This window comes from Phlebotomus papatasi, chromosome 2 (assembly GCF_024763615.1).
Source record: "Phlebotomus papatasi isolate M1 chromosome 2, Ppap_2.1, whole genome shotgun sequence".
NCBI lineage: Eukaryota > Metazoa > Arthropoda > Insecta > Diptera > Psychodidae > Phlebotomus > Phlebotomus papatasi.
The window spans coordinates 17,015,298-17,031,140 of record NC_077223.1 but is presented as its reverse complement, the minus strand read 5'-3'; positions in this window follow the sequence as shown (position 1 = coordinate 17,031,140).

Here is a 15,843-nt window from a genome sequence, read left to right as displayed (position 1 = left end):
TTCTTCAATTTTCTTATATTATTTTCACCTAATGCCACCGAGTATGAGATAATGTAACACGGTAATTGAGAACTTGCGTAAAAATTACAATGAAAATGCGTAAATCAACAAAATACGGTGAGGGCTTTGACGGTGACGGTGAGCATTTTACTGTCAATGTGATTCTGGCCTTATTCTAGAATTTCAAAACTTTTAAAATAAAGTAACAAACTAATGCTGCTTTAATTTTTTAACAAATCGTGAATATTCAATTGAACTTAGTGCTTGGGTAACGTGTAGTATTTCGGGACACCTTTTAGCACTTTAAAGTTTCAAACAGCTTAACGACTTCTCAAATTATTTATTTTCTTTATTAATTTAAAATGTTAAGAAAACAAATATTTAAATGATTTTTGATGTATTCAAAATACCTGTATTATGTCCTTAAAAGCACCTTGTCCAGAAATACCACACACTACTCTATTAAACTATTATTGTTACCTACGCTTACTTACTCTTTTAAATATGACTAAAAGTTTTTGGACAGTAAAAATCATCAAAATAGTAGAATTTCTTGGAAAAAAATATTTAGGGTAAGTGTGCCAAATTTCGGCATAGTTGCATGCAAGCGTCAAAGTCTCAAGTTTGAAATGTAATATTTTAAATACAAATTAATTTTTTAATTCTTTCTTCTGAAAGAGTGTTTCTTGGAACCTTGTAAAGAGTTTACCGTCTTTATTTACTCTAAAATCATTCTTAATACATTTTAAAATGAATAAAAATATAGACATAGCTTTGGTGCCCTATTTCGGCTGCCTTCATTCTCATAGTTCCTTGCCCTTTAGGAATTCTTCCAATGCATTGTATAATCTCTAGAGTACGTAAAATCTAAAAGTTCATGGAAATTGGAGGAACAAAAAAGGTGGCCGTAATTGTAAGCTGGCCGGAATTTGGCACACTTACCCTAAAAAAAATTATCCATCTTAACATTGACGATTGGTGGGTCCAAAAGAATTTCTGATCAATTCTTGTTCATTATTGACCAAAGTGGTTTTTTTCACTAATCATTCTGATTTACTTACTGACAAAGGAAGATCTTTTATTAACCAAATTGCATATTCGCTATATTGATCATAAATGGTTTTTTCTCAAAAAAAAAATATATATATATATTCATTGTAAAAATCAAATTGTGTAAGTAACGAATTAGGGAAAAGCGCGCTACACTGAGAGAAATCCGAAAAAGTTAAAATATCATTCCGGAAATTTAATTTTACCCTGCAGTATTGATCCAAAATCGGTGTAAATATTACACTTTTTAGGTGTATTAGGGGTTAAAGTTATCCTTCTTCTTTAAAGTTACCCCCTCTTTTTTTCTCAGTGTACCTTCGGACAACTCAAGCTTCGGACAATTTTTTTCCTTATGTTCCTAATGGAATTTTTAAGCATTGGACTCGCTATTAAAGTATTATATGACATTGGTCCAAAATCATTAAAAAAAAAACAGGTCCGAAGGTAGCGTGCTTTCCTCTACGCTTTAGTCTATCTTTGCTTATAGACTAAATTTGATTTTTGCACTAACCACATTTTTCTTCGATCGAGAAGTTATAAAATTTATGTAGGAGTAGGAGGAAGTAAGGATACTTTTGAATTGGGACACCTTTGAAATATTTTTTTTTCCTATTTTTTTTTTCAAGTTCTTATTCCTAATGAATAATTATTCTTATCCTAATGTAATTTAGCTTCACAATTGACTTGTAGAACCATATTGTATTACGGTATAGTCTAATGCCCAACATACAGTAACTTTTGTTTATAAACATGTTTTCAAAATTCCCTATAAGAGAGGATATGACTAGATCTTTGTTTCATTCACTCTCATTGAAAGGTCAAAAACATGTTTACAAAACAAAACTTATTGTGCGTTGGACATAATTTCGTTTAAAAATACACTGAGAAAAAAAAGTGTGCGATTAACATTTTTTCCTCAGAAATTTAACACTTTTTAGGTGTAAAAATATATCAACATTTTCTAATGTTAATTTTACATCTTTTAAGGGTAAAATTAATATGAAAAAGGGTAACTTTAATCCCTAATACACTTAAAAAGCATAATATTTACATCGATTTCGGATCAATACAGCAGGGTAAAATAAACATTTCCAGAATGTTATTTTAACTTTTTCGGATTTCTCTCAGTGTAGGAGAAAAAAGCTTTATTTTAAAGGCGCCCCAATTCAAACATGCCCCACTTCCCCCTGTTTCCACCGAAGATGTCAAAATTAAGGATTTGTGAAATTTTAATACCTCTAAAATTTAAGTTCTCTAAGGTCCTCGCGATCGAAATATTCGTATATATATAGGGTAAAGTGATATAATTTGGAATTAGTGGTACAAGTTGGACAATTCGCCGGTACAAGTTGGACATGGCTTTCTTCTTGATAAATACAGTACAACATTTTTTTTAAGCACAAAGAACCGAAATATAAAACTAAAGCATTAAAAATATACAAATAAAAATGAAGTACTAAATTTATCAAGACAAAAAGCCCTATCCAAATTGTACCATTGTCCAACTTGTACCACTTTATCCTACTTCCCAAAGTTGTTAAAGATAACTTGGAGAAGTTGAATATACTCCTTTTGCCACAGATAATGTATAGCTGTTCATGTTTTACCTTAAAAGCGTAAATAAAATTCAAATTTAGGGGTCTTTATCGAAGAACAATCAACTTTTAAAGGTCAATTTAAATTTTAAAATTTAAGAATTTCTTTCCGAACTGAAGCAGTAAATTAAAATTATTTTAAAACTAATTTCTTTATAATTACTATGTCCGAATAATGTAGCTAAAATTAGAAACTTAGTATTCTGCCTTTATTCTATGATATAGTAATTAATCCTCAAACAATTGTAGTATTTCTCATGTTGCAAGATTAATTAAAAAAAAACTTTCGATAATACTTTCAGATGAAACAAATCTCATAATTGTTGTGTTTGCTTCAGTGTTTCAAAATTCTTTGAAAAATTACCAAGGTGCAGAGGAAATCTTATTGGCAATAGACTGATCATGTGAATGGCTAATAATGTTCCTTAATTGTTGGAGAAAAATTGTAATTGCCACCCAATTAAATTAGTTATCTCGCAGAAGGAGAGATTATCATTAAGTGTGGCTGTAATTACTCACATTTATGTGATTCTATGCCGAAGTAAGAAAAAAAATGTGTAAAGGATGGAGGAAATGGGCTCAGATTTAGAGGGGTGGGGCAAAAAAGGGGAGTAAAGGTATAAAAGTGCCCAAGAACCAATAATCGTGAGGTTTTGAATATGAAATTGTTGAGGTTGGAAAGTGTGACATTTTCCCTCAATTGCCCAACTAGAGCACCATATATTAATTACCACAAAGAGACACGCAATTCCAGTGTTGTATGCCCATTAAATTTTCAATCAATTATCGATTCTTTTTCACACTCCAACTGGTTCAGAAAAGAAAAAATTGGTGCCCCGAACGATGGGACATTAATTTTATTTTTTCTTTTAGAAAATTAAAATAACACACAAGACTGTTTTTTCTTCTTAATTTAATTCGTAGTTATAATTATTCCCACTTTGATGTGAATTCATTCCTTCCTTTTCAATTGTGAAACATCTTTAGCAAATATTGTGAAAGAAGCAAAAAAAACGTTTTGAGGTAGTTCGTGGAAACTCTATATAGAACATTTGTGGAATAAAAAATAAAATGTAAATAGTTTGAGAAGAAATATGTTATTTAATTAGTTGAGATCGCACCTAAATGATGATCAATTAGAATGATGAGGTGAAACAGCATGTCATTTGGTAGTTGAAAGTGTTAAGTGTTATTGAGAAAGCGAAAAAAAGGTATAAGAAGAGGAGAAATCAATAGTATAACTTAAAATCTATTAATGTATAAGAGAATTCTTGTATTTAATCCCCCCAATCTCTCTATCTTCTAAAACTATTAAATGGTTTCAGAGAGACAAACATGATGTTGAAGGCAAGGTAGAAAAAAAGAACCCAGACAACGCAAGAAACCCAACAAATCGATTTAGAATATAATTTAAAAATGATTGTACATTGAATTTACATTAAATAATTAATTAAGTGAATAAAATGCAATGAAACCATTAGCATCTCACTCGAGTTTCTATCGTTCGCCTTTCAATTTTTCAGCTCCTTTTTGCTTCTTGTCGCTCCAATATTGTGCTTTTTGTGGAAGTTGAGACTCGAAGAAGAGGTGAGAAGACACCTTAAATTGAGAGAATCACACAAGAGATGGCCACTAATTAATAAAACAGGTGATATTTATGTGAATTTAAGCATCAAATAAAATCGATTCCACTCCCATTTTCTTCGATTACGCTCGTTCTGTCGCGAAAATTCCACTCTCAGTGTGTCTTACCTGACCATTTTATTGTGATTTAACAAAATAGCGTGGGCTGATCTTCATCGATAATAATATAAATTGTTCTTCAGAGACTTTGATACCAATTCACTTTTTCTCGTGAGCTTCTATCTCATCCACCAAATTCTTTAGGGATTATGTGTTTCACTGAATTTTCGTGAAATTTTCGGTAACACTATTCAGAAATTTTACAGAGAGAAACGAGGGTTGAAGTCAAAGTCACAGCGGTTATCCTCGGTTATCAGTTTATAGCGTTTTCGGATTATAACGGGGGGTTCCGCCTTGAATGACATTGTTAGAACCGAAATAAACCCGCAAATCTATGTCCAGTGATACAAAAAATTGCATAAGTTCAAGAGATTATATTTGAAATAAGTTTATGAAACGCCGTAATATATGCAAAATACGGTTCAATTCATTGTTGGTCAACACGAACCCCCCTGTATTAAAATTCTCAGATTTCTTTCAGTGTTAATCTTTTACCGATCTAATTTGTTTGAAACTTCCACTTTATTTTAATAATACGAAATAAAACGGCATTAATTTTCGAAATCGAACAATAACAAAATAATTATTGTAGAGCAGAGGTGGGCAAGAACCGTTTAAAACCGAACAAACGTCAAATAAAACTTGTACGACGATAGTCAAAACGCTACCTGAACAAAATTATTTTGACGTTTATTCGGTTTCAACGGTTCTTGCACACCTTTGTTGTAGAGTGTACGGCCCATTCGAGAGTTGTTAACCCAGTCGACAGCTAAATACACCAATACTACTTACTTACTCCACCAATCCATCCTAAATCCAATCTTACACCAATCCTAATCCTAATCCTAACCCGAAGGTTGTTAATATGGTGCTTGTATTGCTCATGACAATTAACACCGATACTTCAGTGAGTGAGCATTAATCGCCGTGGGCATTTCACTCCAAGGAAGTTGAAAGATGTGTGGCACCTCAGTGCCCCAATTTCCCTTTATAAAATTTTTTAATTATATTTAGGTGAGCCCCATCTGGGCTTATACTATTCTAAAATTTGAAATAAAATTAAAGATTTTTGTAAAATAAAATCTAAAAATATTTCTGAAGAAATTTAGAAAGCTTCGTACCACCTCGTCTATAAACAAGAATTTTATCAGGACAAACTACAGGAGAAAACGTTCTTTTCCTTCTGTCAGTAATGTAAATTGTAGACTTAAAAATACGTTCTTCATTCATAGAATCAACATTGTTTTTCTTCGTACCAGCCCATAACTTTTGAAAAGTCTTGTTTTGAAACTTTGAAAAATTACAAGGGTCGAAGGAACACTTCTTCGACAGGGAACCCCTATTGACACTTTTGTCAAAATCTTGAAATTTATTTAAAATATCTATTAAAATGAAAATAATATGACGTTTTTTCTTTAGCCTACGTTTTCAATAAGGATAAGTGTTCAAATTTCATATTCCAAATGGTACAGAGTAGGGTGTCAATAAGTTCTGACACGACTTCTTAAAGTGTCAATAGGTGTTCCTTTCACCCTATTTGGAAAAATTATTACCAATATGAGGTTAGGTAGGTGGAGATGGGACTGTATTGATGCTGGGGCTAATTAGTTTAGCTAAAGAATTTATTTTAGATTCACATGTGTTTTGGTTATCTAAATTATAATGTTAAAACTTGTGCTTCCTTTAGAAATACGCGAAAAATTGCATTTTCAATTATAGCCCTAACTCAATATAGCCCTAACTTCCCCTATAACATTTTTTAATTTCAGTAATAAAATGTTTAAAATTTTTTCGATGTTTGCTAAAATTAATTGTACAAAGAAGTCAGGGGTGAAATGATAACTTTTCGATACTATCGAATCGATAGTATCGATAAATCTATAACTGTTAGATTAAGTGAAAGTCGACATTTTACGCATTGTTGAGCCATTCATTATGACATTCTTAAAAGATTGAGACTGCTGATAAACATTTATATTAGTTACATGAAGTGCAACTATTGTTTAAATTTTTCAGAATCGACAGTCGATAGTATCGAAAATAAGTTATCATGTCACCCCAGTTTTCACTTTAATAGTCGATAATAGAAGCTCTCAAACCTTGGCGAGAATTATCCGCAAAACCTTCTCAAACGAATCTATACTAAATTTTAAGCAGGTCGCATATCAGTATCAATGCTCTAATTTTGAATCGACAAATTGAATTTTTTCTTACTTTTTTTTAATAAAAAATTGATAAAAAAAATTAGTAATAATTTTGGTACTGTTTTGGACAAGCTTGTTGTAATTTGGAACAGTGTTTGTGATTCGAGATGCACTGCACATATCCGTACTTTCAAAACTTTTCTAGTTTTTTCCACAGCATTTCGTTCATAGACGCGATGTTTCTCTGTTTTTTTTAGCACTGTGCAAAGTTATTTAGTACGTTTAAGTAAGTAAGTTTTAAAAGTAAGTAATTAAGTAAATTTTAAAGTAATTTATTAAACTTTTGAAAACAAAACAACTGTCTCGAATTTATTATTTATTTATTTATTGAACAATAAGAAAAGTTTTTATATACTTGAAATACTTGAACCGTAAAGGAATTTTTTTGACATTTTCCTGAACGTCAAACTTATTTTAAATTATAAATTACAATGACTTCTTAATGTTTCAAAACTGAATTCATTACAGTACGCTCTATAGCTTAATAAAATGAATAAATTTATCTATTCGCTGCTCTTATTTTTGTGATTTATGTTATTTTATTTATTTTAAACTTTACCAACGCTTATCTGTATTAATGTGAAATTTACCATCTTTTAAGTATTTTATTTTTGTTTAGTATTTTTTGTGTAGTATTTTTGTTTTCTTGCATTCGACATAAAAAAAAACATCTTCATTACTTTTATTTGTAAATTTTTAAATGCTTTGCAAAACATTGAGAAGAACATCTGCTGTACTGTATGGGAAGCGAATATATCTTCAAGAACACATCCTGAACTATTTTAAACATTAAATAAGAGATATTCAATATCTTAATGGGTTAGGTAATTTAAATCATTATCCTCAGTCCAGGAAATTCCTAAAATATCTCTGGCATGAGATTGAAACATTTCACGATCAATAATCATAACTTCATTCACATTTGCAGAGTGAATTTAAATGGGTTGGAGTGATGCAAATCCCAAGGAGTTCCAACATGCAGAACGGTCTATTTTTCAGCAATGACACTGAGATATTATTTCTTAAATTGGAATGACGAAATTTTAATTTAATTTATGACACGAGTCGTTTATTAAGACGTCAATTCATGCAATAAAGTCAATTACAATGGGATCGAATAATCTCGAGAATCGCTTCGAGGCGCTTCCAAAGTGGTTTCAGGGGCAATTTACTCTGGTCACAAATCACCGTATTTCTTTCTGTATCTCACCTTCGTACCATCGCGAAGAGAATTGATTTTATTCATATTAGGGCTATTTAGGTGGAAATTTTCTTCATTCCCAGTTCACTGCTAACGGACTTTTCGGGTGTATTAGGCTTGGCATGGAGCGTGCCAGGAGAAACCAGAGACAGGACTGATTATTCATAGTATTTTCTTAGGCAATTTCCATGGGATCAAGTGGACTAAAAAGCACTAAAGTCTCGAATTTATGATGCTTTCTTTCTGATTTTATTGAAGCACATCTAAGATGTAGATGTTGAAAGATTAAATTAGCTTTTTCACAAACGAAAGAACTGATCCAAATAGATAAAATCAAATATTATATTATACATATTAGGTTGATTATTTATTGTATTATATATATTTATTTTTTTATTTAAAAATAATTTAAAAGATTATTCTTTTTAAAATTTCGTCATCAAGATTATTCATAAAGAGACTATGAAATAAAGATTAAAAGTGAAGAGTCTCACAAAATACATTAAATGACATTTTAGTGCCAAAACTTATTATAAATGAATGGAAAGATAGTTGGATTTTGAAGATTTGGTTACTTTTAGGGTTGAAGGAACTCCTCTTCAACAGGGAACTCCTATGGACACTTTTGTCAAAATGTTGAAATTTAAATAATATAACGTTTTTTCATCAATTTACGTTTTTCGATAAGGATAAGTGTACAAATTTCGTATTTCAAATGGTAGAGAGCATGGTGTCAATAGGTCCTGACACGAGTTTTTAGAGTGTTAATAGGTATTCCTATATCATTTGTTATTGAAAAATGTGTATAACTATTGAATTTTAATAAACGCATTTCATTTTAATCCTTACGAATAAAGTTATTGGAACAATTTCAATATTTGTACTTGTATCGACTTTTTAAAAATATATAAGACAATTCTTAAATAATACGACTAACCCTATTAGCCTAAAAATAAATCGCTCATATAATATTACAAAAAACTTTGATCTTATTAAAAGAAAAATTATATGACTGAACAACTGACACAGAATGATTGTGATAAATGTAATAATTTCAAATTTACTCCAACATTATACGTCATTTTTAAAAACTTCCACTTCAAATATTAATTATTATTTTCTATCTTAAGACACCCAGATGTTAGTGCCACGCAAATCGGGGAAGTGCAATTTATACGTAATTTTTCGTATACTAACAGCAAAACTTTTCGTTATATTTTGTCATTTGTATTTTCGCTTGTTAGTAAAGAGTTTTCGAATATATTTTGCTTTTTATACGAATGTTTACGAGCAAATTTTTGTATAAGAACAAAAACGTTGATTATCACTAGTTCTAAGAACAAACATTAAGAAAATAAATTACAAAATATTTTGTTCTGTGGATTATAAGGTAAGTGTGCCAAATTCCGGCCAGCTTGCAATTTCGGCCACAGTTTCTTACTTGAATTTCCATGAATTTTTAGTTTTTGCACACTCTAGAGATTATACAATTCAAAAACTAACAAAAAATGTCGATTCCACGAACAAGATGATCTGAAAAAGGAGAATTCCGGAAGGGCAAGGAACTATGAGATTGAAGGTGGCCGGAATAGGCAACAAATGCTATGTCTACATTTAGAGACATTACAAAGAATTTAGAGAAAATGTAGACGATAGAGTGTCTACAAGCTTCCAAGCAACACTACTTATGAAAAAGTAGCAAAAAAATCAATTTATATTAAAAATATTACATTTCGAACTTGAGACTTTGGCGCTTGCATGCAACTATGCCGAAATTTGGCACACTTACCCCAAATATTCCAAAAAAAATAACCTTTTTGATAATACTTGTAAAGTATAATAATGTAAAGAAGGTTACACAGGCGGTAGAATCTTTTTAACTGGAACTTTAGTGGTTCAGATACAAATATGTAATAATTTTGACGTAATATACTGTAATTTCTTTTATTATAAATGTAGCTGCGCTTTTTCTAATATATTTTAAAATCTAAAAGCTGTAATTATTCGATAGAGATACAAATTCTGACAGGCATTTGTAAAAAACAGATTTTGTTTGCATTGAAAATATGTCTTTGCGGTTGTCTTTTGAATAGTGTCTAAATTTACCCCTCTCATATACTGATAGATATATTTAGTATGCTTCAAACTACCCCACTCTCCTGTCTAGGGGTAAAGACCTCGTAGTTCCCTAGATAAAAACTGCAAATTGGAGAGATCAATTTTACTGAATTTTATTATGGGCAGTCCGGGCCGTTTTTTGTAAGAATAAAATAAGAAACTTTTAGGGCTATATATTTTATGGAAGTTAACACCCAAGAGGAAGCAACACAACTTTGCTTGAATGTCGATGAACACTTATTGGTTTTTTAAAACTCTTGTCAGGTTTTATTCGTAGGGGAGACTGGGGCAAAAAGTCACAAATTGAAAATTTGAAAATTCAATATCTTCCAAGATAAAAGACATAGCGACTTAAATTTTTTTCCATAGATGGCCTCCATAGACCTTCTTCAAAGTCGTAAGTTTCTTAGAATTCGAACAAGGATTTCAGAAAATAAAAAATATTGAAATTTTTAGCCCTATTTTTAAAATGTTCTTCTTACAGCAGATATCAATTTTGACCTACTTATTTTCCAAAATTGATGCACTGGTAAATATTTCCTAAATGAACTCCTAAATGGACTCTTTGAATACGAAACCATTATCTATTTTAAAATTTTACAAATATTCTTTTCTCCAGAAATCCTTTTATTAAAAATAATCACTTGGGGTAAAAAGTAACAAAAGGTATGGAGCAAAAAGTAACAAAGACCGAAGCAATTTCTGATGTCTCTGAAATTGCATGTCTTTTTGCCCCAGTCTCTCCGTACCAATTTGGATGCGAAATTTGAACACTTATCTCTTATAGGAAAAGGTTAATTAATGAAAAAACGTCATATTAGGGTAAATTGATATAATTTGGAATTAATGTTACAAGTTGGACAATTCGCCGGTACAATTTGGACATGGCTTTTTTCTTGATAAATACAGTACAAAATTTGTTTTTAAGCACAAGGAACAAAATTATAAAACTAAAGCATTAAAAATATACAAATAAAAATGAAGTACTAAATTTATTAAGAAAAAAGCCCTGTCCAAATTGTACCATTGTCCAACTTGTACCACTGTCAAACTTGTACCACTTTACCCTACTTACATTTTGTTAAATAAAATAAATAAATTTCAATATAATATTTTGACGAAACTGACAAAAAGTGTTCTCTGTCGATCAGGTGCTCCTTCGACGCTAGCTCATATAATTCAGGCGCTCAGAGCAAAAAAACTCTAAGTCGTATGCATTTCCCTATTAAAATAGCATTTTTTTACTCTGACTGAGCTCCTCAATTAAGAAAAGAGTTCCTAATACAGTTGATCTGTACGACATTACTCCAACCTTCCCTACTTATTAGCCTGTTAAAGATTACCTTACTAAGGATCACAACAAGATCATCGTTAATTACAATGCGATCACTAAAGACATTTCGAGGAAGAGACTTCATCAGTTAAAAATTTGCAAAATAATTCGGACCAGACACCCAAAAACTCGATCCCCTAAGCGATCAATTAATTGTGTGCAACCGAATGCAATGAATCCCGTCGAATTGGATGGGATTTATCGATGAAGCGCACACCGGCGGACCAAACCTTGATTAAAATGTCAATTGGTCCGAATGGATTTGGACATAAATCCGTGTAATAGCCTCCCCCGCGGTCAGATTTCTCGGCATTTGGACGATGGTGTGAGTGGATAATTTATAAATTAAATTATACCGCGCTTCTGAGCACTCGCATCCTTTGGACTCAGACCGTGCCGATGGGCCCATTAAATGCAGAATTATGTGAAATTTTTGTTTGGGAGCCTGTGAGGAAAGGCAAAGGAGCTGGCAAGAGATGGTAAGATCAAGCGATTCGATTCCAGAGCGACAAATTATCGTGCGATTTGCATACAAATAGGTGTTGGTTTTTATGGATCAGCGCGTTCAGCGTAAAAACGGAGAGATTTTCTTGTTCGGGTATCTCGTTTACACGTTGACCAGATATCGGACCTTATTAAACTGACAATATCGTCTGTTAATTATGTGGCCATCATCTATCCAAGAATGGTTGTGGAGGCTCACAATCATTCGAAACCGCCTTTGAGGATGTCATCGAGTTCATTATGATGAGCCTGTGATGTCTCATTTTGAGAAAAGAAGAAAAAAAACCAATAGCACTTCTAATTCTAATTCTTGATCAGTCAAATGATCTCTTCCCAATCATCAGATGCACCATCAATTGGACGCTTCATCGAAAATGACTATTTATGCGTGAGGAAAGAAACCATTTGATAGAAATTGGAAATAGTTCAGAGACATTGACGATGGCTTTTCTCATCGTCTTCAAAGTGATCACTAATTAACACTAATGACGCAATATTCGGTGAATTATGAGACGATCAGAAACACTGAAAGAGTGTCAAAGAGACGATAGCCTTACCATCCAAAGAGATTCCTCGAAAAGAAACACTTAAAGCTCACCTCGATCACCATCTCCATCCAGTTCTTTCATCCCAGAGAGACTCCCAAAAACATGTGCCTCCAATCAATTAATCACACCTGGGATATCTTCTCTCACTCACCGAGATAGCCCATAAATAACCTGCAACATTCCAATATTGAGACATTTTCCGTCCAAAGGAGACAATCTTAAGACTGTTGTTCAACAGTGTCTGTCGAGACACTCTTAATTCACGGGCAGAGGGTGTGGGTGAAGGCTATAAAATGAAATGCTCACACCAGTAAAAATTGCTGTGGACACAAGATCTAATCTGGGAATTGAAGGGGCTGAAGATGAAGACACGAGAAACACATCAAAAACACACCGTGGCTCTTTTAAATATTAAACAACCATTGGAAATCTCACCAATTTCGGGAAGATGTCACGGATTCTTTCCGAAGGGTAGATAATTTTTAATGTTTTATGTGACTTTTATGTTGTTTCATAAATCTTTTTTTTATTTTGTCATTTTCTAATTATTTTTAGTAAAAACGGAAGCACATTAATATTCAAAACCATAAGAAATTAATAATCTGAGACATATAATACAGCCGTGAAACTACAACGCTATGATTAAGCTTACATCGATAATGTATATTCTTGCTTTTTTACAATCTAATAAAAATTCGTCTCTCTAATTTTTCATTTGGTTTTTCGATTTTAAAAAATACAGAAAAAATAATTTATAGTAAGGTGAGGTAACTGGATCATTTTCCGAAGAGTGCTACTTAAACGCTTGTTTTTGGACTGATGAAATTCTTTTTTTACTTCTTCTAAATCCATAGAATTATTCACTGTTTCATTCAGAAACATAATTTAAAAAAAAATATATCAAAAATATTAAAGAAAAATTATAAAATAATGATAATACTGGAATAAGTCAGCTGCACTAACTGGGTCATCTTTTCGCTAATTCACTTTTAATTAAACCTTTGGATTTTGAAATACTTTTTTTTTCACAAGGAAAAACAATAAATGTTTTCAATAAACCAGCTGTTATTAGCGAAAATATCACTGTAAGAAAATTTTTAGTGAAAAACTCAGCTGGCACAAGATTGAAATGAGTCGATTACATTCACTTATTTAATGGAAAAAATATAATTATTTCTCAAACTTGAATAGTTATGTTATGTTACTGTAGTGACTATATTACGAAAATAAAAATAAAAGTATTATTTTAAGTGGATTAGTCATAAACGATCCAGATAGCGAAGCGCCCGGATTAGCACACTTAACTATATATAAAAAATAAATAAATTTGCGCATAAAATCCGCACAGTCCAAGCATAAAACGGTTAAAATTGAACTTAAAATCAAGCACACTTCAATCATAAAACGGATGAAATTGCGCTTAAAACACGCACAGCTTAATTATAAACCGGTTCAGATTGTGACGAAAACACGCACACATCATCATCGTCATTATTTTCAATCGCTCATCCCTATTGGGGTCATAGGCATGACATTGAATTTAGCTGCCCACACTTGTCGATCCACCGTCACTTCAGGAAGATGTTCAGGTTCGATCCCAAGGTGCTCCAAGGCAAGATTCTGAATTTCATTCAGCCACCTTTTCCTAGGTCTGCCTCGACGTCGACACCTCCTCACAATGGCTTTTCTGGAGAATGTTTCTTCATTCATGCGCTGAACATGTCCATACCCTCGAACAGAGGCGTGCAAGAACCGTTGAAACCAAGTAAACGTCAAATGACTTATAAAATTGTATTTAAGTAGATTAGTCATAAACGATCCAGACAGCGAAGCGCCCGGATTAGCACACTTGACTTTATCTATTTAAGACATAAAATATTTATCGCCATATTATTGCATATTTTTTTTAAATGAGAAAAATATTATTGTCAGGAAATTAGCAAATTTAGTAAGTAAAAAATTAAAATAATTCATAATTTTAGTTTTTCTTTACCAATAATATATAACTATGCTTACCAATAATTTATTTTTACTGACCATTTTTACAAAAATACTGCTCAATTTTCCCAATGACTGAAACTGTTGAAAAAGGGATATTTAAAAAGCGCCGGAAAAGATTTAAAAATGAAAATGTTTATATGTGCATACTAGCATTAATTCCGTTCTATTTCCCATTTAACTAAAAAACAACATAGGCAATATATCGTGCGCTTCGTGTTTTTTTTAATATCTTTTCTAATTTTTAGTACAGTACAATTTGGTAATGCCATACCAAAATTCACAGAATCACAGTAAAATATTGAAAATTAAACGTCTTTGCTTTTAGATAAGTCGAGTTAAGCCGATAAGATAAGATAAGCTTTAAGATAAATCGAGTAGATAAGTTAGAGTTTCAATGTATAAGATATTTAGTACACGCTTTCTTTTTTGAATTTTGTACTAAATTTTAAATCTGTAAAATGAAATTGTTATCAAGTGCTTACTGGGCTTTAGAACTATACTTATTACGAATTAAACAGAGCTTAAACGGTAAAAGATATCTACTTGCAGTCTTTGCTGACCCCCAATAAAAAAAAAACATTATCTCCAATCGTTTTATCCTTTCTTCCCTCACCCCACTCACCAAAGCTATGAAAACGAAAGCTCGAAAACGGCACTATAGATTTCTTTTATTTTTGGATATGTTTTAGAGGTAGCCTAAGCGAACATTTCGTCCAAAATAATAATAATAATAATTTTATTCAACTTCGCATACCCCCCATACCATGCGTCCGACGCCGTCTTAGCGTTGGTGACCAGCCTCCGAAGCCAAATGGCGGAAATGCTTGTTCATTGGCTGTAAATATAAGCATTCTTTATTTCACAAAGTCGTTACAAATATTTTGCCTCACATGATTTACCAAAAAACAAAACCATTGCAAAGCACAACGCAAAAGCATAGGGATGCGGAGTGAAAATTAGAGAGGAGTCGCATAGCCATTGACTGTTTGCGGCAAATTTAAAGGTCAATCACATAGAGGGCTTATTTTTTAACCAATTTGGTTAAATTTGGACTTTTTTGGAAAGGTATTGAAATTCCGATCTCAGCTTCAATAGTCTTCATCAGTAATAAATCGGTTAAATGCCGATTTTTGAGTAATTAGAGATCAAGTAAGAGATATCGACTTCCGGTCTTCAATAACCCCCCCCCCCCAATAAGTGGACATTATCTCGGACGATCTTTTTTTTCTTTTTCCCTTAATGCGCCCCCAATCCCTCCAGAAATGTAACATTTCTTCACTTAAAGAAACTAATTCTTTCAATATGTAAAAATTTGCTCAATCTTTGCAATTTAGTGGAATAAAATTGGCGTTAATTAAGCAATTGCTTGCCCCTTGAATGGTTTTATCATATGATGGAGACATTGGTGATTTTGTCACCATGGTACAGTGTTAAATCGATTGGTTCAATTGAATGTGGAAGATGCTGTTGGAGAAAAAGATGTCCACAGATGCAGAAAATCCTTGGAGTTTATCCCATTGGAAGTATATTTTTTGCTTTTGCCCGT